At 52.7% G+C, this 24918-nt stretch overlaps 1 protein-coding gene across 1 annotated transcript in view; it reads left to right on the top strand.

The window, feature by feature from the left end:
- The window catches only part of WNT3 (Wnt family member 3), a 47549-nt gene that overhangs the window by 12779 nt on the left and 9852 nt on the right, over nt 1–24918 (top strand). The gene's annotated exons all lie outside the window — the stretch shown is intronic.

The raw sequence follows: 24918 nt of genomic DNA, 5'->3' as shown, positions 1-24918 counted from the left end.
CAGGTGGTGAATAAGACGATAGAATTTTTTTTAGCTTATTATTGAAGAATACCTAAATAAAAGTACATGAATTATAAGTGTACAGCTCATCGAGTTGGATAGAATATATATATATATTTTTATTGAAGTATAATTAATTTACAGTGTTGTGTTCTTTTCAAGTATACAGCAAAGTGATTCAGTTATACATATATATATATATTCTTTTCAGATTCTTTCCCATTATAGGTTATGAAAAGATATTGAGTATAATTCCCTGTGCTATACATTAGGTCCTGTTGTTTACCTATTTTATATATAGAAAAGATATTTTATTTAACAGTTTGTTAACCTGACATGAAATTTTTAAATATTGGGCGCCTGGTGGATGAGGCTTCGTTTAGTACTCTCACCCCAGGCCCTGTAAGTGTTCCAGCCAGACCTGGGGACTTGGACAGGAAACGGGGTTCCCCGGGGTCTGACTAGCACAGAAGCTGGAAGAAGCCCTGCTTTCTCCATCTCTGCATCATCTTATCATCTTTCTCCATCTCTGCATCAACTTCCTACCTTAGTAGGCTGACTTCCTTCTACATCAACAACACTTCTAGCTCCCTTGCAGTCTGTGGTCACCTCTTAGCTTCAAGTCCCTTTTGGTAAACTGGGACCTTGTCTTACACAGTCTTGGCCTCAAAGGATTTTCCTTCATAGTTGGTCAGTTTTGTCTTCTTCCTTTCTTTCTTTCTGTATTTAATAAAGACATATAATCCAGGCTGGATTATATTCATTTTTTTCCTTTCTGATTTTTTAAAAAATATTTACTTATTTACTTTATTTATTTTCTTTCTTTCGTTTCTTTTTTTTTTTTTTTGGCCATGTCGGGTCTTAGTTGCGGCATGTGGGATCTTTCACTGCGGAGTGGGCTTCTCTCTAGTTGTGGCACGCGTGCTCCAGAGCGTGTGGGCTCTGTAGTTTGCGGCACGTGGGCTCTCTACTTGAGACGTGCGGGCTCAGTAGTTGTGGCGCGCGCAGGCTTAGTTGCCCCGTGGCACGTAGGATCTTAGTTCCCTGGCCAGGGATTGAACCTGCGTCCCCTGCATTGGAAGGCGGATTCTTTACCACTGGACCACCAGGGAAGTCCCAGTTTTGTCTTTTTTTTTTTTAATTTATTTTGGCTGCATTGGGTCTTCGTTGCTGCGCACAGGCTTTTCTCTAGTTGTGGCGAGCAGGGGCTACTCTTCATTGAGATACATGGGCTTCTCACTGCGGTGGTTTCCCTTGTTGCGGAGCATGGGCTCTAGGCGTGTGGGCTTCAGTAGTTGTGGCACGTGGGCTCAGTAGTTGTGGCGCACGGGCTATGTTGCTCCGCGGCATGTGGGATTTCCCAGACCAGGGCTCGAACCTGTGTCCCCTGCATTGTCAGGCAGATTCTTAACCACTGCGCCACCAGGGAAGCCCCCAGTTTTGTCATTTTTAAATGGCCCAACAGAAGAGCATTCAACCAGCAGGTCTGACTGTGATGTTCCACCCTCTTTTTTTTTTTCTTTTTTACATTAAAATTTTTTCTTTACTTCTTTTTTACAAAATTTTTATTGAAATATAGTTGATTGACAATGTTGTGTTAGTTTCAGGTGGTGTTCCACCCTCTTTAGCATGGCCTGTGAAACCTGGAATGATCTCGCCCCTTCCTGACTCTCCACCCTAACTCACCTCCCACCAGCACATCCTCACCCTATGACCTACTTTTACCTGCACAGGTGAGAGCCTGGACTTTGGGCGACAGCAGTCCTGGGCTCTAGATGGTTTTGCCTTTAATATCTTGGTGACCTGAACCTGTCTGAGCCTCAGCTTTCTCTCTGTAAAATGAGGAGTAGAGGATGAGGTAACACATGAGAGACAGTGTAGTGTCTGGTGTCCACCCTTTGCCATCAACGTTGCTTTATCATTTGGGTTGTTCTTACCCTACCTCACATCTCCAGGCCTTTGCGTTTGCCCCACCTTCTTTGGAATGACTTCTGTGAACTCCCCTTCGTTCTTCAAAGCACAGTTCAGGCACCACCTTCTCTGTGCTGCCTTCTTTCACACCCGGCCCCAGCTCAACCCCTTCCGGGTGTATCCGTTTCATTGATTAGACTGTGAGCGCCCCGCAGGCAGGACCGGGTCTCCATCACCTTTGCGCCCACATCACAAGGATAGCTCAGGGCACACATTGCATCCTCTAAGACGGGTGGTAGGATGAAGGCACACCATTGAGAGTCACCTGCCAGTCGCAGGCTGAGTCTGCAGCCCCAGCTATATTCCCATTGCCTCTGTGAGGCCCTCCTAGGAAGACCTGGGGCCCCTGTCACTAGTTACCTCTTCATGTGCATCTGGCTTGTCTTCCCAACTACAGAGTCAGCCCCTTGAGGGCATGATTCTGCTTTGTATTTCTTCATATCCCAAGTGAGCCCCACACGTCATCCTGAATATTGCAGGAGCACAGCTGGTAATAGTATTGGTTGGTTGGCTAATGCTCCGGGCTCCTTCCCAGGCAAGCTTGAGTCCAGGCTCAGCTGGTTCCCATTCTCTGGGACAGTTTTCCCCTCACTCTGTGATTTCCCAGAGAGGCCAGCTCTGAGCTTCTAGCCTCTGTGCTGGAAGGCAGCATGGTGTTCCAGGAAGGGGAGTCAAACCGGCCTTGATGTGAATCTCAGAAGTGCTACTTAATAGCTCTGGAACTTTGGGTTGTTAAAAAAAAAAACACACGAACCTCAGTTTGTTCATCTGTAAAATGGGAGCAAAGATTCCAATCTCAGGGCAGTTGTGAGGAAGAAATGAAATAGTACTCAGGAACTGAGTTAAAGATGAAGAAATATTAAATGAATTAAGGATGTTCTGAAGTCATTCCAATGTATCAAGGGTCATAAGATATTCTATCCCAGACCAGGCTTCTTTGGAATAGGAAGATCTGAATTCCTTCCAAAACAGGAAAGGCCATACTCAGGGAAAGCTGTACACTTCGTGGCTGTTGGAGTTTTTCTGGGGCAGGGGTGTGTTCCTAGGACTGGTCTGTGTAGGTTTAATATGGCCCTAGTTAATGGCTAGACACTGGCCATTTCAGCCCTGCTAAGCACAGTGAGGAAGTTTGATTGGGGTACCAGGCGGCCTGGGTGGGATGCAGGCTGACCCAGGGATGGCAGTCACTGTACACTTCCAACCTTTAGAGGAGAAGAGCCTGCTAGACCATAGGAAGGAAGGTGAGGAAACCGAGGCACAGAGAGGCCATGTAATGCTTTTTGTTCTTAAAAACATTTTTGATTGCAGACTGATACAAAATGTTTTTTATAATGTGATGCTTGATGCACATGAGAAAGTAAACATACCATAAATACAGGATATAATAACAAGATAAAAACAACCTGGGCCTTACCACACCCCTGAAGAACCAGAATATGATCAAGGTCATTGCATCTATCTGTGGGCTCCTCCCCGTCCTACCCCCGTATCTCCCTCCAGGCATGATCACATTCTGAATTTTGTATATTTATTCCATCACCTTATTATTTTAAAATTATTTATTTATTTATTTATTTATGGCTGCGTTGGGTCTTCATTGCTGCATGTGGGCTTTCTTTAGTTGTGGCGAGCAGGGGCTACTCTTTGTTGTGGTGCACGGGCTTCTCACTGTGGTGGCTTCCCTTGTTGCGAAGCATGGGCTCTAGGCGCACGGGATTCAGTAGTTGTGGAGCGCGGGCTTCAGTAGTTTTGGCACGCGGGCTCAGTAGTTGTGGTTTGCGGGCTCCAGAGCACAGGCTCTGTAGTTGTGGCTCACGGGCTTAGCGGCTCCGCAGCACATGGGATCTTCCCGGACCAGGGCTGGAACCAGTGTCCCCTGCATTGGCAGGCAGATTCTTAACCACTGCGCCACCAGGGAAGTCACTATTCCATCATTTTAAAATAATAGTTTTCCCAGCTAGGAATGCCTAGACAATACATATTTTTTGTTTATTTTACTTTATTAAAAATTTTTTTATTGAAGTATAGTTGATTTACAATGTTGTGTTAGTTTCAGGTGTACAGCAAAGTGATTCAGTTTTACATATATATGTATATATATTGGGTTGGCCAAAAAGTTCGTTAGGGTTTTTATCGTAAGATGTTTGTTCCATCTCCTGTCAGTGGGCGAGTGTCTTGAGGTGCACATGAGGGAGAGTAGCTCTCAGGGAGGGGTACCTACCCAGGAGTGGAACTTTGGGGCTGCAGGACGTGTGAAAGTTCTACTTTGCAAGTTGATGCTAAACTGTTTTCCAAAGAAGTTGTGCCCATCTGCACTCTCATCTTTGCTCTGCATTTTCACTGACACTTGAACTCGAGTGAGTTCACTCTTGTCAGTCTGGCAGCTGTAGAATGTGGTCTGTGGTCTTCGGTCTTCATGGGCAGAGGTGGGACTGCTTTAAGGTCCCAGAGTTGGGAGAAGCAGAGGCAGGGCTGGGACCCTGGGGTTCATGTCAACACATAAAAATGTGCATTTGGGGGAATTCCCTGGTGGTCCAGTGGTTAGGACTCTAATGCTTTCACTGTCAGGGCCCGGGTTCAATCCCTGATCAGGGAACTAAGATCCCACAAGCCGCACGGTGCAGCCAAAAAAAAAAAATGTGCATTTGGAAGAACATATGGCCGTGTCTGGTATGTCTGGTGGGCATCCCCCGACCTCCAGCTCCTCACGCTTTCTGCCCAAGGGCCAGAGGGCGCCACTGGGCATTTGGTGGCAGGGGCAAAAGTAGCTAACGGAGCTCCAGCCTTCACTTCACTAGCTCACCTCTTCACCCCACCATCTTCCCCTTCGTACCCTCACTGGGTATGAACGCCCTGCCCAATATTCAGAGATAAGGCCACTCCTCCCAGGAATCTCCATCCCATAAGCCCCACGAGAGCCAGGGCACATTTCCCTCCTGGCCCCCTCTCTGCCCTTCTGTCCCAATGGGCCACGCTGCCTGAGTTACAGCAATAATATCTCTCAGGTGCCACTTTCTGCCTTTTTTTTTTTTTGGCTGTGCTGTGCAGCTTGCGGGATCTTAGTTCCAAGCGTGGAGTCCTAACTACTGGACTGCCAGGGAATTCCCTCAGGTGCCTCTTCAGGGAATACCAGAAGGTGACTTCTTCCCCCAAGCCTTCATCCAAGCGCTGGGACTCCCTCCTTCTGAAAGAAAAGCCATGAGCTCCTCAGTGCACATCAGAAACCAGATGCAGCTGCCATCACCTACTGGCATCTCTGTCCTCACTGCTTGGTCCTTACTCATCCTCCCTTCCTGCCCTGGAGCAAAGTGCTACTTCATTGGGCCTCCATTATAAAGGTCTTAGGACCTTTCCTGACCAAAAAATTCTTTTCCATCACTCCTCCATCTAGCCATGACCTTTATGGAATTTTTCAAAATCCCGTTCAGAGCTGTCACCTTCCTGGGAATCTTCCCAGTCTAACTTCCACCCTCCTCCCAGGTCTTCTGCACACCTTTTGGGTCAGAGCAGGAAGTTGCAAACTGTGTTTCTTGCACCAGTCCCACATAATCCTGCTGAGGAGGGCTTTTGGGGTCAAATAAGTTTGGGAGGTGCCACCTGCTACTTCCAGCCTCTTGGTGTTTATGGTGCTCATTAGCATATTAGCATCTTATATTAGCAACACAGAGAGGCCTGCAGGCATGATCCTTGTTTTCATTTGTTTAGTCTGTTTTCCAAAACTATTTACTCTCTCAAGTAACAACTTATTACCTGTTTGGAAAATGTGATCTAGGAGATTCTCCTGTCCCTTTTACGTGTCAGTTTGTCCTTGTGGTCTTATTCATCTCAGCAATTGGGCTATGATTCCTCTGACTTTTAAAAATCATTCTATGTGAACTAGTTCAGTCCGGAGCACCCATCCCAGAGGGTCTTGAGTTGAATGAATGCATGAATGGATGAATGAAGCAATCAGCTAATCAACTGGTCAATTTAGCTGAATCCCCTTTCCTGTGAGGCTGGCAGAAACCAGGCCCAGCTGATCTTTGTACCCTGGGGACATGGGTCTCTCTGGCCAGTGTCAGACCCTTCCCACAGTATTTCTACAAAGCCTAACCCCATCACCCCGGTAGAATGCATCTCTTGCATTAGGTCTCCTATCGTTTTCGTTTTAGGCATCTGTCTCCCTATGAATCTGGGAGCCTCTGCAGGGCAAGGGCCATGTCACACTCACTTCTCTGTATTCCCATGAGTGGGTGCTCGGTCCCCACCTGCTGAGTAATGAAGCTCTCCACCAACTTCTTCCAGAGAGCCGGTAGAGCACTGTGGTTAAGGCTGAAGGCTCTGGAGTCAGCTGGATGTGCTCCAAACTACCTGGGTAACCTCCGGCAAACTACGTAATCTCTGCAGTTCAATTTCCCTCCCTCAGTGAGGGTGATGATAACAGTACCTTCCTCACAGGGTCGTTGGGAGGATTAAATGAGTTAATACGTGTAAAGCACGTGAAACAGTACCTGGCATGGAGATGGCATTGGTCTGTGTTAGCACTTATAACAATAGCAACTACCATCTATTGTGCCAGGGATTGTGATAAGGGCTTTACCTACATCCTTTCAATGACTCCTCCCTCCAGTCTCTTTGAAGTAGGTGATGTTTACATTTTTCCACCTCATGAACTGCTGGTAGCAAAGGGACCAGGACTCAGGTCAGCCAGATCGGCCCGTAGTAGGCGGTGCTGCTCACCACTCAGGGATTGGGCATCTCCTCTACCTCTTTTCACCTATAATTAACCCTAATGAGAACCTGATTTATCCTCTAGCCTTCCCAATAAGATGGAAATCCATCGCAGGGTTGGGTTTTAACGTGTACGCATGCGCATAACAGAGAGCGCATGCGCATAACAGAGAGCACGTTCGGTGAGAACGAGAGAGGTCGGGGTTGTTGCCAGCACCTTCGTGGCTGACCCAGAAAGACCAAGATACTGAGGCAGGACTTTGAGCATACACAGCAGAAAATCACCCGTGAGTCAGCAGTGCTGCCGAAAAGGCAGAGAGATCCTGGAATTGCTTGGTATCACCGCCCCCAGCACCTCGCCGGGGGCCCCGTGTGAGCCTGGGAAATGTTCGCAGGCAGGACGCCTGTGGTGGCGTTTACCCAGTTTGGTTATCCTGGTGAAAGATGGAAAGATTCCTGAGGGTTATAAAGGGGCACCCGGATTTGCGGGGGAGGGGGCGCACGTCCCCGACTTCGGAAATGAGCAACCTGGAGTCCCCTTCCGCACGTGGCAGCCGGCCTTCTCAGACCCCGGAGGCGGACTCCATTCTTCCCCAGCGGTCACGGGGTTGACCGTCCTCCTCTTTCCGTACTGGCCAGGGCTTTATTCTAGCACCTTCCCCGGTCTGGCCGCACAACAGAAGTCAGAAGTGCGGGCCTTGGGAGAGGGGCTGAAGCTGGTGATGTGAACCAGGAGGTTTAAGATGCACATGCCAGAGGCTGTTTCTCTTGGAGCAGAGAGGGTTGGGGGACTTCATTCCAGGCAGGTGAGCGGCTGCTGCCTCAACACCTGAGCACAGGTCACGGGGCCCAAATGGCGGCCGGAGGGCTGGCGGTGCGGTGAGCGGGGAAGATCTCCCACCAGCTGTCGTGAGGCAAAGGCACCCCCGAATGGAAGCAGCCAGTGGATCTGGCAGAGGGAGTGAGAGAAAGGGGTGCTGAGATCTTCCTGGCCTGGAAAGAAGAGGGAATTCCCAGGACTCCCTCTACTGATTGGGTTAGCAAAAGCTTAAGTCTGGTAAGGTGTCAGCTTTTCGATTTTTATCCTCTCCACATGGTGCAGTGTGTTTGTTCTGTGAACAAAGGAGAATCTGAATTCCGTGAAGGCTTGGAAGCACCCCTTCCCCCAGTTGGCCGAGTTGCCCAGCCCCTCAGCTCCTGGGACCTCAAGTGAACTCCCCCATCGGGGCCATGGAGCCTCGTGGGGGCCTTTGTTTTGTGCCAGCTTCCCCCAGCGTTCCTTCCAGCTCTGAGGGACCCCTTTCCAGGGGGGCCGGCCCTGTGTAGGGCCCGGGCCTCTTTCAGGTCCGTAGGTGGTCCCCACTTCACTGACTATGGGATCTAAACTCATCAGCTGGGACCTCAAGCGCTGGCCTCCTCCCTCTTTGCTCCTCGGGTTTCAGTGTTTTGAGTCACATCACTGTCTCAGAAGTGCCCTTCCTCTTCCTTTTCTCTCATAAAGATCTACCCCAGAGCACAGCCCTTTGAGGTCTTGTGGATTATCCGCACCCATCCGCTCTGTGTGTTCCTTCCGTGTCCACTAGGACGGTCTGTGAGCTGGCTGGTCCTCTGTTCCTGTGCACGTGGCCTGCCCGTTCCGTTTTACCCTCCTCCAGGTTAAGGATGTGACACTTTCCCGTGCCCAGTTCCGTACAGAGCACACAGTGGGTGCTGAATAAATGCGTTCTGCTTGAATGAACTGGTTATCACCAGTGGGTGGAATCTCCACAGTGGAGCAAAATAGCAACAGTACAGGATTTGGGGTCAGACAGACAGACAAGGGTCAAACCCCACCGCCACTTACCGGCTTATGGTGCCCTGTCTGAGCCTCAGTTTCCTCATTTGTAAAGAGACAGTATTTACCTCCCAGGGCTGTTGTGAGGATTCACTGAGATGCCGTTGATGCTTTGCAAACTGGAAGGTGCTAGAACGTGTGTCATCTACCCTGACCTCTCTTGGAAGAGGTCCTGAATTCATGTGTCCTATCTCACACACAAACCTCTTCAGCCCTCAGATGGAGGTCTCCTCCCCCCGGGGAAGCCTTGAGTGTGGGTCTGGCCTTGTCTGAGATACAGAGAAGTAAACCTCGAGTGTGGAGGATCCATGACAACATTCAAAGGAAGAAAGATCAATAGGCAGGGGCCCCAACATTTGAGCTTATAGGGCTGTAGATACAGAGAATAAACCTCGAGTGTGGAGGATCCATGACAACATTCAAAGGAAGAAAGATCAATAGGCAGGGGCCCCAACATTTGAGTTTATAGGGCTGTAAATCCAGAGAGCAGCCTGAGTAGCAGGACAGACCTGAGTAGTCCCCTCCCCCTCAGCCTTCCACCAACACGCTCCATACAGACCTTGTCCTAATGTCTCACCTTATGGCTCTAGTGGCCATCTCAGCACAACCATATCCTAGCTGTGTGACCACAGACAAGTTGCTTAGCCTCTCTGAACCCATGTCAGATGGGGATAATAATAACCTCATAGGGTTCTTTGGCAAATTAAAATATATGTTCTATGTTAAGTGCTTTACATGGCTCCTGGCACTAGTCAGGGCTCAATAAATGTTAGCTATTATTAGTAATAATAATAACCATTCTGAGTGCCCCAGGAAATTGGTCCCCTCACTACCTTACACAGTTCAGTAAATTATTTCCTCATAACCTTATTAACCACTCTCTACCCAAATAAATACACTCACATTATCTTATGCACCACTGGGTATGCACCTGTAAAAGCCTTCCGCTTTATTTCGTTTACAGCTCTGCATGTCCCCATTACATCTCTCTGTGTTTTGTGGGCACCTTCTCCTGTCTGTGTTACTCAGGCCTTCTCTTAGCCCAGGTGATTCATGAAGGACCCTTAACTGGAGCTAATATGCTATGATATTTTGCCCCTCATGTTGAACACACATCCTATTAGTAGAGAAATTGGTAATTAATTTTTTTTTACTTTAAGTGTCTGCTCTGTGTGTGTGTGTGTTTGTGAAAGAGAGAGAGAGAGACTGATTTTATCCTTTCTGTCCAAAGTGTATTTCCCCTGGAAGAAATACTTTTTTAACAAATGTGACTAGGAACACAGGACTGAAAATATGGAAATTGCCTGTGGCACCGGCACTCGTGCAGGGATGCAGCTGGTCTGGTGGGACAACGGCATATGCAGTGAGCAGAGGTGAGGGAGGGGAAAGTGAGGACAGACCGAGAGGAGGCGGGTGGGCAGGAGGGCTCCACCACGGATGTGTGCAGAGAAAGCGCTGCCGGTGAGAGATGAGTGGGGAACTTGAAATCCTAGACAAAAACAAAGTAGCTGTGGGCAAGAACCAAGAAAGATGGGGAAGAAAGGAGGAGAAAGGCCTTGGTACCTTGAACCCCAAGAGTGTTTGGTGGCGTCCTGCATTTCTGCAGAGAGAATTTCCACTTAACAAACATATACCCCGCCACTGCAAGGCTAAGAAAAGGACACAGGATTGAAGGCTTGGGTGGGAGGTCACTAGATTAGGCTGTAGGAGGAAATGATTCTTTTGAAATATACTTTCTATCTTGTCTTTTTCCAGTGCATGTTAGCGTGTGTTTTGTAATGCACCTAAAAGGTGAGCATGGTGGCAGGCTGGCGTGTGATTTAGACCTAATGTATGTAAATGGAGGGGCATGCCCAAACACTTTTTACTGATGTGTTGCCGGCTCAAAAAAGTTTTGCTTCCATTCCCATAAAGTTGGAGATTTGTTGGGAGGCCAGGAGAGAGCTGATGAGGGAGAGCTGCTTCATGAGAGGACGTGGACAAAACCGTGGTGGTAAAGGATGGGTTAGTGCTGGAGCCGGAGGAGGTAGGACCCCTGGGGATGGATGGCAGAGGGCTGAGGAGGTCCAGCTGTGCCCCCGCCCGACCCCCGTGACCACTGGCAGGTTCTGAGCCTTGTCTATGACCAAGGACAGTGTTTCTCCTCCGTCTGGCCTCTTCCTCTTTTTTTTTTTTTTTTTTTTGGTCCCCGACCGGGGATCCAACCAGTGCCCCCTGCAGCGGAAGCGTGGAGTCTTAACCACTGGACCACCGGGGAGGTCACTTGCCTCCTCCTCTTATAATGGAGGAAAGGAGGCTACCACAGAGAGGAGGGGGCACCCAGACCAATTAAATCTCTTTCTCTGGGGATGGGGCCCCAGCATCAGTAGTTTTAAACTCCCCCGGGGCCATGTGACGTGCAGCCAGGGTTGAGAGCCAGTGACCCACCCCTCTGAGTGCTGGAACATTTAAAGGTCCTGCATGGGTCTGCGGTGGACCCGAATACGACTCCTAATAGGTGCTGAGTAGATGCTTGCAAAACTCAGGCGCCTGTGGCGAGGGGCCCTTGAGAAGAAAGGACAGGGGGAGTGAGTGCAACGACCCTGCAGAGGAATTGGCGGCGGGACTCCGGGACTGATGAATTTGGAGGGGCGCGGAGGAAGATGTTGAGGCTCGCTCGGGCTGCCTCGCCCGCGGATGGGGATGGGGCCGGGGGGAGGGGCAGCCACCGCTGTGAACTCGCGTGGAGCCTCCCTAAACAGAGCGGAGGGTGGGGGAGGAGTCCAGGTGCCGGGCAGGGCCGTTTCCCACCTGCGCGTGCTCAGCGCCGTGGGGGGACCGGGCTCGAGGAGGCGCCCCTGGGAACGCGGTGGAGATACCCGCCCTGAAAGGCGGGGAGCGGACGGCGCCCTGAGCGCCCAGCGATGGCGCAGCGCCGCCCGCCCAGCCGCCCCGCCGGGTGCACCTGCTGCTAAAGGGGCCACGGCGGGTGCGGAGACTCGGCCACCCTCCGTGCTCAGGGCGGGCGAGGCCAGGTGCGAGCCCCGTGCGCGTCGTGTCCAGAAGTCCCCACGAGTTAGTTGGAGTTTATGTTCCTTCTAAGTTTTATAATGAAAATTGTTAATCAGGAAAGCAGAAAAAATAATTCCAGGAGCACCCACGTACACACCTCCTAGTTCAAGTGTTTTTCATTTTGCCGTAATTGCTCCCCCCTCCCCTTTCTCTCCTCTCGCCCCGCCCCCATCCCCTACACAGTGTTTGGTTTGCCGAACCATTTCAAAGTAAGTTATCGTCATCATGACTCTTCACCTCTGTATTTTAAAATGTAAGGATGACCCCTATGACCACATACCATTATCACACTTAACCCAATTATTAATAATTCCTAATGATTCACATTTCCCCAATTATCCTCAAATGCCTTCATGGCTAGGATTTTCATACCAGTTTCCAATTATTTGATTGTTCTGTCTCATAAGTTTATTTTAATCTAGAACATCCCTCCCCTCCTTCCCCCAACACACACACACACACACTTTTTAAAAGTGACTTGGACTTTGGAGAGTTCAGGCCTGTAGCCTTGTGAATTTGTCTGGTTGCTTCCCCATAGTGTCATTTGGTTTGTTCGTCTATCCCTCGTGTTTCCTGATAGCTGAAAGTTACTTCTAAAGGCTTGCGGAGATTCAGGTTAAACGTCTTTGGCCAGAGAACTTTCTAGGGTATGCTGGATACTTCGCATTGCATCATCTTATACTGTGCTATTGTCACACTCTGGAGGAGATTTTTAACGATCCAGTTTCCTGGACTCCTCCCCAGAGAGTCTGATTCAGCGGGGCTGGCTTTGGAGCCCAGCTGTCTGTATTTTTCAAAACCACTGCAAGTGATCTGAGTGCCGTAGTGCCATGGCCTGCACCCCCGAATAGCAGCCAGCTGGTAAAATCATGTTCTTGGTCCTCCAGAAGGCGTGGTGTAAGGGAGTGGGTGGGATGGTCGAGGCAGGTGAAGTCCTCAGGGCCCCAGCCCTCACCAGGGCAGGTGGTCCTTGCTGTCTGGGTGTGAGGCAGGGTGGGTGGGCACGCCGGCCCCAGTCAGGGAGGAGCGTGGGCTACCTGGGGCAGCGCCCAGGCTCAGCTGGGAGTTCTTGCAACACCAGGGGTGCCCCAGGCACCACTTTGTGCACCCGGTGCCCAGGACAGGGCCTGGCCTACCATGAATATTTGTTGAGTTGAAGACACAGGGCTTTCAGAGGAGCCCTAGGGAGCTACTGTGAGAGTGAACTCCCAGCCAAGCAGCTCTGATTTCCATGTTCCCTCCTGGGCTTCTTCCTAAGATTCAGATAAAGGATTTCCAGACGGTGGAAGCAGCAGTTGTGTGATAAGGCCCAGAGAACCAGTGCAGCCATCACCTGCCCTCAGCTTGTCCTGGTGGCAGCCTGTGGGATTTGGGGGAGGTGAGGAGGTCGGGGTAATCAGGTGGAGCCGCTCAGTGTGGCAGAAGGAGGAGGTGTGCTGGGCCTGTTGGTGAACCAAGCACTCTGCCCGCCCAGCCTACAAATGTGAAAGAAATGGTTCCTCCTCTCAAAAAACTGTTTTAGTGGAAAAACAGAGCGTCAATGGACAATTCAATGGAAAGTGTCTAAGTTTCCCCCTGAGGTATATATAAGAAATGGGAAATACCCAGAGGGAACAGTTTAAACTGGACACATTAAGAGGGGCTTTTTTTTTTTTTAATTAATTAATTTATTTATGGCTGTGTTGGGTCTTCGTTTCTGCGTGAGGGCTTTCTCTAGTTGTGGCAAGCGGGGGCCACTCTTCATCATGGTGCGCGGGCCTCTCACTATCGTGGCCTCTCTTGTTGCGGAGCACAGGCTCCAGATGCGCAGGCTCAGTAGTTGTGGCTCACAGGCCCAGTTGCTCCGCGGCATGTGGGATCTTCCCAGACCAGGGCTCGAACCCGTGTCTCCTGCATTGGCAGGCAGATTCTCAACCACTGCGCCACCAGGGAAGCCCAAGAGGGGCTTTTAAAATTGGATCTTGATGGATGAATAGGAGCCCAAAGTAAATAAGAGGGCTGGGCAGGCTCTGTCTTATCTTTTGCCAGAACTGGGCTTGAAGGGTAAAGCAGTCTCGGAACCCAGCAAAATCCCAGCCTGGGAACCAGCAGGCTTGCCTTCTTAGGACAAGCAACCTAACCCGGTAAGGCCTTCATTTTTCCATCTGTAAAATGGAAAGCTAATCTCTGCCTTATATAACTTAGGAGCTGGAGGAGTTGGGCAGTGGAGAAGTATTATACAACTAAAATGAGCTAAAAATGCAAACATGGTTTAGGAAAAGTTTAAATTAGAATTCTCATTGGAGTGTGAGGCGAAGAAAAATGGCAGCAGTCCAGGCGTAAAGGATGTCCAAGCCAAACTCACCTTCAAGGCCCAGCTCAAAGGTCGCCCCTTCAAAGACGTATCCCCCGCTTTCTTCGGTCTCCCTCCCCTCAGCACTCCCCTTCCTCATGGTGTCCACCCCACGGAGTGAGATGGGATTTTTCACACTCTGCTGCTGGCCATGCTCATCTGCGGGAATGTCTCTCTGGCGTTAGGGCAGGGGCCTCTGAGGAGGGTGGAGGCTGTGTTTATGCACACGAGGCACGTGATGCACGTGTACTGAACGGAGCCCCAGCCCTCGGACCGGAGCCTTCAAGAAGGAACTGTGGGGCTTCCCTGGTGGCGCAGTGGTTAAGAATCCGCCTGCCAATGCAGGGGACACGGGTTCGAGCCCTGGTCCGGGAGGATCCCACATGCCGTGGAGAAACTAAGCCCATGCACCACAACTACTGAGCCCACGCGCCGCATCTACTGAAGCCCACGTGCTCTAGAGCCTGTGCTCAGCAACAAGAGAAGCCCGCGCACCGCAACAAAGAGTAGCCCCCGCTCACCGCAACTAGAGAAAGCCCACGCGCAACAACGAGGACCCAACGCAGCCAAAAATAATAAATAAAAATAAATAAATTCATCAAAAACAAAAAGAAAGAAGAAGGAACTGCGTGGTGGAAGGGAAGCGGAGTTGTGGCTGGGGGCGTCTCAGGCCTGGGCTGTGCTCCCTGCACTGTCTCCAGCCTGGAGGTACCCTGGGCAAGTCTGGGCTTCAGCCGGAACTGGACCAGATAGCGGCCAAGGTCCCACCAACCTGGACATTGTGCAGCCTGATACTGTGATAGAGTAACTAAGGCCCGTGGCCGCTCACAGAAGGCTTTAAAGCCCCTCTAGGGCATCTCACGTCCCTCCCCCACCCCGCCTCCTCCAGCTAGCAAGAGACGGCAGGGGAGCCTTCTCAGGCTGACACTTTCGTTCCCCAGGCTTTTATCAAGCATCTACCTTTGTACCCAGTGAGCACCCCAGAGACCTGGTCCCACCATGGTTTCTAGAATGCTCAGCGTCTCTCAAGTTGCTAAGACTGGACTTGTTTGGCGAGAAGCCATTTGGCAGAAGTATCCTGAACCCCACGCCAGTCATTTAACGTCTTTAGGCCCCAGTTGCCTCCACTGTGAAACAGCATAACCAGCTGTGCGGGTCTGGGGGCAGAGGCTGGGCCGCAGCTTCCAGCTCTGAAGGGTCAGGACTCGACTGAACAAGTGTGACGTGGTTTTGTTTTGTTTTTTTTGTTTTTTTTAAATTATTTTATTTATTTATTTTTGGCTGTGTTGGGTCTTCGTTGCTGCGCATGGGCTTTCTCTAGTTGCGGGGAGCGGGGGCTACTCTCTGTTGCGGTGCGCTGGCTTCTCATTGCGGTGGTTTCTCTTGTTGCGGAGCACGGGCTCTAGGCACGCAGGCTTCAGTAGTTGCGGTGCGCGGGCTCAGTAGTTGTGGCTCGCGGGCTCTAGAGCACAGGCTCAGTAGTTGTGGCACACGGGCTTAGTTGCTCCGCGGCATGTGGGATCTTCCCGGACCAGGGCTTGAACCCTGTGTCCCCTGCATTTGCAGGCGGATTCTTAACCACTGCGCCACAGGGAAGCCCGTGACGTGGTTTAAAGGGCTCGCCTGTGAGTTCCGAAGTGCTCGGCGAAGCCGGTGCACCTGGGAGCGCATCCCTCTGTGGTCACCTGGAAACATTGTCCGCCAGGGGTCTTGGTGCCCCTCAGGAGACCCTTTGGGGGTCTGAGGAGTGAGGCCCTGGGCCCCCTTTCACTTCTCTCTGGACACCCACCTGGGCTCAGGCCCAGTCTTCCCAGCCTAATACCAGCCTGAAGGAAGACGCCGAGAGCTCGTGTGTCCTCTCGGTGCCAAGGGAGGACACAGCCCTGAGGACCCAAGCTGGAGCCGCTGACCAGCCAGAGAGGCAGGAGCCCCTCCCCCTTCTCCAAGGCCTCTGTCCCCCTGCTTCCTCCCAGTTCTCACCCCCTTTTCCTCCTCCCCAGGTCTGACCATCCCGCTCTGTGCCACCCCCCTCCCCCTGCAATTTGGCTGAAGGGGACGATCCGTCTCTCTTACCTCCTCCCCTTCTCCACTCTGATCAACTCCACTTTCCTATGAAATTGAGAAGGAAAAAAAAACCCTAACGCTCACAACACAACAAAAAACAGGTTTCAACATTTTACAGGTTTCAACATTTTTCAGGCCGCCTTGTCACATCTTATCAGATCAGCCAGGAGCCTCAGGCCAGGCACTCTGGGGGCCGCTTTGGAGAACAGAAGCTGTAACATTCCAGCCGAGGCCCTGCCCCACCCTCTGCACCCCTCTCTTCCCTCCCCCCTCCCCACCTTCTTCTCCCCAAAGAAACGTCCCGCAGGGCCCGCCCCTCCCTCTTACTGGGAACTCCGCAAGACCTTGGCTTTGAGTGTCCCCCACCCGCTTCTCTCCCTCCCAGGGCTGTGGCCCCTCTGAGCTCTCAGTTGGTCTGAGGTGCCCACTCGGTCCTGAAAGGTGGCTTTTAGAAGTTGGGCAGCAGAGGGGAGTTGTCATAGCCACTCACAGAGTGCACAAGTGGCCACTTGGCCGGTAGGGCCCTGAGTTGTGCTGGAGAGTTTAGGGCACTGTGGCCAGTCCTCAGGGGCTGCTGCCAATGGGAGGGAACGGCTTTTTACTTTGGTTCCATTTGTGGGGGGATGTGTGGGTTTTGTCACCCATGGCGATGCGGACTGCTGGCCTGGAATACCCCCTCTCCCTCACATTCACACCAGTACAGAGCGACAGATCTAGGAAGTGCTGACCGAAGTCCAAAGGGCCAGATTTCAGCCAAGACAACCTGAGGGAGCGACCCAGATCCTGGGTCCCAGGGTGAGGGGGACGAGCTCCCCACTGTGAGCACAGAGAGGTCCCTCCATCCCCACCCCGCAGGAGGACACGGCTGTGAACTGAAGGCTTAGGATGCATCCCAAGCGCTCACCCAGGGAGGAGGGGGGGGGGGGGACAAAACTGGAAGAGTGAAAGAGCAGAGGAAAGGAAGGAAGGAAGGGCGTGGTGACTCGCTCTGTCCAAGTCTATTGGCTGCATGTCTCCTGATCGGGAATACCGGCAAGAAAACAGACCCGGGTGCTTGGTGCCCATGTTGGCTGAGCCCAGCCCGACCAGCCTGCCTCCTGCGGGGTTTTGGAAAAGCCCTCCCCACCTCTTGGCCTGAAATTCTAGCCCCCCTGGTGTGAGGGCCCTGTCTCCACCCTCGTGCCCTCCCTCCCTCCCTCCCTTGGCACATGGCATCCACCGCCACCACCATGAGGCTCCCTGATTGTCTCACCCTTTTTCCAGGTGCCCCCTAGGGGAGACAAGGCCTCGAGTATTATTCAACTATTAGCTCCAGGACAGATTTCCAGATCTGAACTTCTAGCCTTGGTCTTTCTCTTGGGCTCCAGCTCTGCACCTCCAGTGCTGTCTGGACCTGGGTACCTGCAGGTCTCACCAGCCCCACAAACTTCCTCTTTTTTCCCAAGACTGCTTTGCCTCTTACGTTCCCTTTCTTGGTTGACAGCATCTCCATCTTTCTGGTCATCCTGGCTCAAAATCTTGGTCATCCTTTCCTCCTTCCTGTTGGTTCCATGTGACCCATCCTTACTCACTGCTTCTGTTCTTTGTTTTTTTAAAATTTATTTAATTAATTTTTTTGGCTGTGTCGGGTCTTAGTTGGGGTGCACGGGCTCCAGGGCACATGGGCTCTGTAGTTTGTGGCCTGCGGGCTCTCTAGTTGAGGCGCGTGCGAGCTCAGTAGGTGTGGTATGCGGTCTTAGTTGCCCCGCAGCATGTGGGATCTTAGGTCGGGATCGAACCCACGTCCCTTGCATTGGAAGGCAGATTCTTAACCGCTGGACCGCCAGGGAAGTCCCTTCCTCTCTGCTTCTAAGGCCACTGTCCTGAGACCCAGAGCCCTGCTAAACTAAATGGGAGGTACTTGGGCCCCAGCCCAAAGAGGCTCACCCCAGACCCCTGAAACCTGTCCCCCTGGGGGACTGTAATACGCAGACAGGCCTGAGACTCTCCTTAGCATAAAGTGTCACCCCAGCCACCTCACCCCCACTCCTTTCCCAGCCTTGGGTCTCTTAGTGCCCATCTCCTGGCCCCATTCTGCAGTTAGACGTTGTCTAATAGATTAATATCCCAAAGCCCAGCTCAGGAACGTTCAATGGCTGCACATGTCGCCAGAGTAAAGCTTGGCACTCAGGGCCCCCTTCCCCTCCTCTGCTCCTTTGTAAGGTCCCTGGACTACAGCTGGGGTGGACCCGCCGCTGTTCTCTCCCACCTCTTGCCTGGGGCTCTTCCCTGGCACCCCGGTTCCCCCTGAGGGGGCCCCAGCCATGCTTCGCCAGCTCAGCGCCTGCCCTTCCAGTGTGCCTTCACGGCCATCGCTGCCTGGGACTCACTCGCCCCTCTTCCAGGATGCCCCTGCTCTTACCATGTGCTTTCTGGAGTGAGGGTTACTTGTGTGCTAAGCTACAGGTGCCTGGGGACCCTTTGTCACTCATGGCACACATGGTACCCAGACCTAGTAGGTGCTGGAGAAGCGCTTGTTGGTCTGTAATTGACGGATGCCTCCTGGTCTGGGTGCCCCACGGGTGTGGCTCGGTTCATCTCCGTGTTTCCAGTGCTTGGCGCTCTACCCGATTCAGTCATCACATAAATGTGTGTTGAGTGAATAGGTGGGGAATGAATTTGTTTACCAAGGGAAGACTTTAACCTACTCTCCTAAGGGCAGGCATCTCTATGCACTCCATATGTTTATTGCTCTTGGGGTCCCAGGCTGGATGGCTGGGGCTCAATCAAGATGGGAAACCCAGCAGGAGGCCTGGGCCTCCCAGGCTCACAGGCTCTTGCAGTTGCTTCTTCATTGACTCCTCTCTGGACCTTGGGTCCCAGCTCAGTGTGTGGATCCTTTCTACCCTCACCCTTCCCTGTCTGTGTGTAAACAAGGGTGGCCCTGTAGCTCTTCTTGGGACACATGAGAACCAGAGGACCCATCCATGCCTACTGAGTGAATGAACCAGCTGCTGACGGGAAAGGTCCAGGGAGATGTTGATGAAAGGCATCTGCTGGGGTACCTAGGCCTGCTCTGAGGACTACGGGACCACGTGCGCCCTTTGGACTCAGAAGCAACTCCCTCCCCTTGGCTAGCACTGAGATGGGTTCAGGGTTGGGCTGGGAGGGTGTAGAGCTGTGCTTAGCACCCATGGGGCCCACGTGTGCTCCAGGGAGGACAAGCGGATGGGTAGAAAAAAGTGGTAGCTTGTGACTCTTGACCTAAGTCCCTCCTCTTGCTTTGTCACAAACTCCCTGCCAAAGCACCAGGGTGAGTGGCCCTGGCCACTTGTGTTTAAGCTCTTTGGAAGTTCCAGGAGTTGGGTGCATCAGGGCCCACTAGGCCCTGCCCCTGCCCTCCCCCACCCCACTGGGTACATGTGCCCCTGAACTTGTCGGGCTCCCCTCATGATGTCCACCAGCCCTGAGTGGCCTCTTGAGCTAAGTAGAAAGGTAGTAGCCTTGAGTTCCAAGGCCAATGCTGGATCTTTACTTTATGCCCATTTTCAAGATTTTCTTTCCTCTTCTGGAAGTATCCATCTTGCCCCAGGCCAGGGTTGGGCCCCTCTGGACCCAGGAACAGGAAGGCCACCTGTCCAGTACTGTCCAGGAGGCAGCTGGTAGAGCACCAAGCGCTGGGCTATTGTTTCCAGAAACACGGTGGTCACTCTGGAGGAAAGAGACAAAGGACCACAAAGGAGGTGGTTCTGATTCCTCCCTTTTTCCATCTCCTTCCCTTCCTCCTGAGCTCATCACAGTCAGCTTAAGAGGCACCGGTTCTTTGGGTCAGCATCTTAAGGTGGCCTGTCTGGGGCTAGCAGAGATGGTTAGTCCTCGCCATTGGAAAAGGTGAGGCCAAGGGGACCATGACTCCAAGAAAGGCATGACTCGGGGAGGCTTGGCCACGGAGCTCACCCTGAGACTGGAGAGCAGAGGCAGGGACCCTGGAGCCTTTCCCTGGGCTGCACCCTTGGATCCACCTTCCACAGCCCCGCCCATATGTGACTGTGTGACCTGGGAAAATAACAAACTCTCTCTGGGTCTCAGTCTTCCCATCCAGAGGAGGAAGGGATTAGCTAAGACCAGTGGTTCTCAGGCTGCATCCTGCAGAGGGGCCATAGGTGAGAGCAGGGGCAAAGTCAAGGGATAGGTCTCTGGGCCCCTGCCCTTTTTTTTTTTTTCTTTTTCCTTCAATTTAACCATTTTCAAGTGTACAAATCAGTGGCATCAAGTAGGTTTGCAGTGTTGTCCAACCATCACCACTATCTGTTTCCAGAACTTTTCATCGTCCCAAACAGAAACTCATACTCATTAAGCTGTAACTTCCCCTCCCAGCCCCCAGCTACCTCTCATCTACTCTTGGTCACTATGAATTTGCCTATTCTTGGTACCTCATGTAAGTGGAATCATACTATATCTGTGCTTCTGTGTCTGGCTTATTTCACTTGGTATAATGTTGTCAGGGTTCATCCATGTTGTAGCATGTATCAGAGCGTCATTCTTTTTCGTGGCTGAATAATATTCCACGGTATGGATTTACCACGTTTTGTTATCCATTTATCTGCGGATGGACACTCAGGTTGTTTCCACCTTTTGGCTGTTGTGAATAGTGCTGCCACGAACACTGGTGTACAAGTATCGCTTGAATCCCTGCTTTCAATTCTCCAGGATCTATACCTAGGAGTGGAATTGCTGGGTCATATGATGATTCTATCTTTAGCTTTTTGAGGAAGAGTCCCTCTTTTCATCTGTTTTATGTACCGGGGAGGGTGGGGGGAGGATGTATATTAGGAAAAAATGGCTAACAAATAAGAAACACCTTAAACTAGACGACTCCTGAGGCCCCTCCAATCTCTCAAATACTATAATGTTGGAAGAGTCTAAGGTCAAAAATGTAGGAAAGTTTGAGTGCAGGGGAGGGCACCTGGTGGGGTGTAGGGCTCCGTCCCGCGTGGCTCGTTAAGGGGAGCAGGGCGGGGACGGCACGGTGCGCCCGCTCCCTGCAGCACGTCGTCCCCGCCGGCAGGTCACTGCTGGGTGGACGGCGGAGTCTGTGGGTCCGCGGCGCCACCGTCACTGAACAGGCCGCGCTGCGTGGGACCCTTGTAGGCCTCTCCCTGTATGCTGTGTGCCTCGGCTGGTTCAGCACTGAGGTGGCCCTGTGCTCGCCTTGCAGGCCCACCTCCAGCTTCTGGAGGCCGAAGGCGCCGTGGCTGGCAGTGAAGGGCTTGCTGGGGCTGGGAGGCTGATGAGACCGTGTGTGGCATTTAAGCCTGGCCTGTTTGGAGAGGGGGTTTCAGCCTCAGAGGTCAACATCGAGGCCTCTGGGGCAGCCTGTCGCTGGCTGGCACCTGCCGCCCGTCCCCCTGGCTGCCTGTGTCTGTCCTCAGCCCAGCTGGGCGGTGGGTGGTTGGGTGGAGAATGAGCTGTGGTGGCAGGGCCCTTGGGCCGGGCAGGGCCGGGAGCTGGGTATAAATAGGCCTGGCGGCGCCCTCCACCCTCCCCCTCACCAGCTGCCAGTGCAAGGCAGGTCCCCACCTCCCTTGGGAGCCCAGCCACTGTCTCAGGTCCTAAACGTAGGAACTTCCTCAGCGGAACTGAGGAATCTTGTCCTGTGTGTAGGTGGAACCTCCTGATGCCTGGAGGCCTGGGGAGTTTGGCTGAGGGGCTGCAAGACTGGGGGTGGATCAGACTGGCCTTTTGGGAAGGAGTCGTTCTTTCATTCCTCCCCTGGAGAATCAGCGAGTACCTGGCATGGGCCTGGCCCTTTGGTCGGCCAGGTGTGCTTGTGTGTGTGTGTGTGTGTGTGTGTGTGTGTGTGTCTGGCATGGTGAGAGGTGTTGGGGGGGATGGGAGGAGACGCAACACAACCTCTGTCCTCAGGGAACCCACACTAGCACAGCCAGATGGAACTGGAAACAAGTCATTTCAGTCCTTTGAGATAAGGTCTGAGTGAAGTAGAGGAAAGACACAGAGGGAGGAGAGGTTACTTCTGTCTGGGGGCCCACGAAATTCTTCAGAATGGAGGCGACCCAGGAGCTGGAGGTTGAAGGATGGGTAAGATGTTTGCCGGGGGCTTGGGCCGCGGAGAGGCGCTCCGGACGGCGGGCCGCTAGTCATCCAGCAGGCCACTCACACTTTGGAACGAAGAACTGAGGAGGATGAGCTCACTGTGTGACCTCCTCCAGGGGAACACGCACCTCACTGATGGGGACAAGGAGCTGTGAGTCAAGTTAACGCGTCTGTGGTGGTGGAATCTCAGACATGAGCATGTGTGGGTAGGAGGCTCAGGGGTCGGGTGGCAGGGCGTGTTTGGGGGAGGGCAGCTATCCTGCAGAAATCAATCCCACGGCCACAGCCCCATTAGCCCCAGCACCAGCCCTCAGAGCTACACTCCCATCCCTAGAGGCCCTTGCTCATCACCGGCAGGATGTCCAGATCTGAGCTGAAATCCTTGAACGGAGCATCCTGGAAAGGTCCCTATGCCCTTGCCCTTTGGGTTACCTTTAACACTCGGCCAGATCACAGATGTCTTTTCAGCCACTCTGGTTAGGACTGAGCTTCCGGGAAAGGGGCCAGCTTTGCATCCTTCCCAGTGATGGATGGGAAGGGGCTCTGAAAATTCCGATGTGTTCTGTCAAGTCAGGGATGGGAGGGCTGAGAAATGAGGTTGATGACATAGCAGGGGACAAAGTGCTGTGGACAGCCCCTAAACACATGGTAACCACCATGACCACCGCGACTTGAGGGCTTCCTATGTGCCAGGAGCTTTCTATCCTTTATCCCTCCCATTATGTCTATTTAATAGATGAAGAAACTGAGGCACGAGGGGTTAAGTAAACTGCTTGAGATCAGCAGCTCGGAAACAGCAGAGCTGGATTTGAATGCAGGCAGCCTGGCTCCAGGTGCACGATGGACCTGGACAGCAGAAGGAGACAGGGTTTGGTGGGAGGAGGGAAAAGAACTCATCATCTCTGAGGCTGGGAGTTATTCTTGGAGGATATCATCCCTGGAGTCAGACAAACCTATGGTTGCCCAGCTTCTCTGCCTCAGTTTCCTCATCTGTAAAACCGAGATGACAGTACCCACGTCACAGAGCTTTTGTTGAGGATTAGGTGACGTGATATCTGTGAAGTGCCTGGCATATAAGTGCTAAATAAATGGTTGTCGTGATGATCGCTAGTGTTGAATGCGACTGCAGAGGAAAGGAAATCTGCTTGGTCAGAGGAGAGATTGCAGCTGTCCAGGAGGAAGGATTCACAGTCAAGGGCTTGGTGCCCCGGAGGGGAGCACAGGGGACCATGGCATCTCCCTACTGGGAGATGTTTGGGGGACAGCTCTGGCCTTTGCAGCCAACCAAGCCCTGCCAGCCAGTGCGTAGGGCTTGGGCATTCTGCTGGGCTGGGTAGGCCCACCTGGGACCCACTGGGGTGGGGATACTGGTGAAATGAGGGAGCAGGGAGCCGCTCGGAGGGCTGGGATGAAGAGCAGCCTCACTGAGTGGACGTGAAGAGCCAGCCGGGGCTTCCCCACACCCCAGCCCCCCTTCCCTGCAGTGGCACCAGCCTCACCTGGCTCCGTGGATCTGTCTGTGTGGCCTTGGGCGAGCTGCTTCTCTCTGTGGGCCTCTGCTTTCTCATCTGTGTAATGGGCTTTGTGCTCTCTAAAGGCATCTCTTCTAGGTTCTTATTCTGATCCAGCTTAGCTTGAGGGTGCCCAGGCCTGCAGAAGTGCCAACGGGTGTAGGGCAAAGGCCGGGAGAGGGCAAGGAAGGAGGAGAGGGACAGAGGATGGGGGAAAGGAAGGGGCCCTGGGGCCCTGGTGTGGTTGGTGAGCAGACCAGTAAATGGGGGACGACATGGGACAGAGCCCCCTGGTGCCAGAGGTGATCGTGACACAGGCCTGACCAGGTTAGAGTTTGCAGTGGGTCCAGGAGGCCAGGTTGAAGGAGCGCGTGGGCTCCGCAAGGCCAGTCCATCCCTCTAGGGACAGGCATGGATGGAGGTGCCTGTGGTGGGGGAGACCGGGGAGGGCTCTGGCCGAAGGGGAGGGACACGGAGGCTGGGCAGTGGGTGCCAGGTCTCCCCATGATGCTCTGGGACAGTCAGGGACCAGGCCGGGTATGAGGAGGTGGCAAAGAATCGCCATATTCCTTTAGAGGGGCCCTCATGGCCCACACCCAGAACCAAACCCAGGTGAGGCCATGGGGGTAGCAGCGTCCTCCATCTGGCCTCAGCTCCCCTCTCCAGCTGTCTGCATATAGGGCTTTGGGGCCTAAACGTCAGAGGAGGGAGTGGGAGAGGGCTGGCCTTCTTCCCTTCCTCCCATGATGGCCCAATGCTGAGTCATCTGCACTGAACCCTGGCTCGGTTTCTCTATCCGGTGGTTGCAGAGCCGATGGGGCAGCTGCAGGGCAGGGCTGGATGTGCTGGTTAAGAGCAAGTGGAGAGGCAGCCTGAGCTGGGGCGGGAGGCTCAACTCTGCCGCTGCACAGTCCTGCAGACTTGGGCAGTTTACTTAGCTCCCTGGCCTCAGTTTCCTTGTCTGTGAAATGGGATGTTGACGATGATAATGAAGTTCCTACCTCACAGACTTGCTGTGAGGTTTCCATAAGGTAAGAAACATGAGCACTCAGAACTGGTCCAGTACATAATAAATGATAGGTGTTTGATTATCATTATTATCACAATAACCAGTTTATAACTGTAAACAGGGCAGGGGCAGGAGAGGGCAACCTGCAAAGCCCAGTCAGATGCTGTTGTGTCTTGGTGCCCATCAGGGGGCTCTGGGCTGACCTGCTCTATCACTCAGGTTCAGTCTTAAGGCCCAAGGTGCCCACGGGCCAGGCCTGCAGTCACTCCCACCCCTCAGGACCCAGGCAGGCACTGCCCAGAAGGCAGGGTGGTACGTGGTTAGCCCCACCTAGATTGCCGGA

The sequence above is a fragment of the Eschrichtius robustus genome, chromosome 20 (genome assembly GCF_028021215.1).
Source record: "Eschrichtius robustus isolate mEscRob2 chromosome 20, mEscRob2.pri, whole genome shotgun sequence".
Lineage (NCBI taxonomy): Eukaryota > Metazoa > Chordata > Mammalia > Artiodactyla > Eschrichtiidae > Eschrichtius > Eschrichtius robustus.
Note: the sequence above shows the minus strand (reverse complement) of the source record. Positions and strands in the feature narration are given on the sequence as shown.